Here is a 1,992-nt window from a genome sequence, read left to right as displayed (position 1 = left end):
TTTCCCGACCTCAATGAAATGGCACTGACATTTTTGGGATTTTGGACAGCTTGAGAAGGCAGCTTGTCAGAATTCTGGGACTGTTGTTGATTCAATTGGGTAGCCAATTGTCCCATCTGATTGGTTAAGCTCTGAATGGAGGCTCTGGTCTCTTGCTGAAACTGCATGTTCTGCATAGTCATTTGCCTCACAAGTTCTTCGAGGGAACGTTGTGGAGGGGCCTTAACTGTTGGTTGTTTCTGGGGTTGTTGCTGTTGTTGGATTGGTGGAGGAATGTATGGTCTGCTTGGGCCAGCAACATTTTGGAAGGAAGGAGCAGGCTGCTGTTGTTGCTGAGGGCTAGACCATCTGAGGTTAGGGTGATTCCTCCATCCAGGGTTGTATCTGTTGCTGGAAAGGTCATAATTGTTCTGCTGTGGTTGATTTTGCTGCTGAGGTTGAGGAGGTCTATTGTAAATATTTGCAGCATAAGCTTTAGGCTGCTCAATTGCTCCAGGTTGCTGCATGGAAGGGCAAAGGTCTGTATGGTGGTCAGCAGAGGAGCACAAACCACAAACCCTTGCGACAGGTACATATTTTTGATTCAAGGCCAGCTGGGTTACCAAGTTGACCAACGCATCCAGTTTGCCTTCAAGCTTCTTAGTTTCAGATGATGCAGATGGGTTTGTAGCTACCTCATGCACTCCTCTAATGACTATGGCATCATTTCTGGCACTAAACTGCTGGGAGTTGGAGGCCATCTTCTCAATTAAATTTCTGGCTTCAGCAGGAGTCATGTCTCCAAGGGCTCCACCACTAGCAGCATCTATCATACTTCTCTCCATATTACTGAGTCCTTCATAAAAATATTGGAGAAGAAGCTGTTCTGAAATCTGATGGTGAGGGCAACTGGCACATAGTTTCTTAAATCTCTCCCAGTACTCATACAGGCTCTCTCCACTGAGTTGTCTAATACCTGAGATATCCTTCCTGATGGCTGTGGTCCTGGAAGCAGGGAAAATTTTTTCTAAGAATACTCTCTTAAGGTCATCCCAGCTCGTGATGGACCTTGGAGCAAGGTAATACAGCCAGTCCTTTGCCACTCCCTCTAATGAATGAGGAAAAGCCTTCAGAAATATGTGATCCTCTTGGACATCTGGGGGTTTCATGGTGGAGCAGACAATATGAAATTCCTTCAAATGTTTGTGCGGGTCTTCACCTGCAAGGCCATGAAACTTTGGAAGCAAATGGATTAGTCCAGTTTTAAGAACATATGGGACATCTTCATCAGGGTATTGGATGCACAAGCTTTCATAGGTGAAATCAGGTGCAGCCATTTCCCTTAGAGTCCTCTCACGAGGTGGAGGTTGTGCCATGTTCTCAGAATGTGCAAAATCAGAATGCTCAGAATCAGAATGCTCAAAATTATAATGCTCAAGATTAGGATGTTCAAAATCACCAATAACAGAATGCACAGATTCACCAGTTATGGAATGCTCAGAATGATCAAAAGGTATAAAATGATGCCTAACTAATCTATGAAATGTCCTATCTATCTCAGGATCAAAGGGTTGTAAGTCAGATGGATTGCCTCTAGTCATACACTACATTCAGCATGCACACAACAAGTTGCCTTGTCATGTAAATAAAGGTGTAGGTTTGAACTACAGCTACCCTCAAATGATATCCAAATGACCTGAAATTTTGTGAGCAACCTTATAAAATGATGAGAAGATAGCACAAAAAATTTCAGACAAAAATTCAAAGTCTAACTATGAAAGCTAAAATTGGTAGGTTAAGAAAAATAAGTGAATAAAACTTGAAAAATAAAAAACTTTTGACAGAATCGCTTTTTTTGGACGATGGAGACCTCAGCCGGCGTAGGAAATGTTTTTCTACCCCAAATGCATATATAATAATTGCGATTCTGATAACCGGAGCAAAAGTTATGGCCGTTTGAAGTTTTGACAAACACAAAATTTGCTAGTTTTTTGGAACTTTCAAATCTGACCA

At 42.2% G+C, this 1,992-nt stretch overlaps 1 non-coding gene across 1 annotated transcript; it reads left to right on the top strand.

The window, feature by feature from the left end:
* The first annotated feature begins 870 nt into the window (after positions 1–870).
* On the top strand, positions 871–977 carry LOC113002424 (small nucleolar RNA R71). Its single transcript, XR_003267986.1, has one exon. It is a non-coding gene; the product is annotated as a small nucleolar RNA R71 (small nucleolar RNA).
* Positions 978–1,992: the final 1,015 nt, after the last annotated feature.

The sequence above is a fragment of the Glycine max genome, chromosome 8 (genome assembly GCF_000004515.6).
Source record: "Glycine max cultivar Williams 82 chromosome 8, Glycine_max_v4.0, whole genome shotgun sequence".
Classification (NCBI taxonomy): Eukaryota; Viridiplantae; Streptophyta; class Magnoliopsida; order Fabales; family Fabaceae; genus Glycine; species Glycine max.
This window is presented reverse-complemented; position numbering and strand designations above follow the sequence as displayed.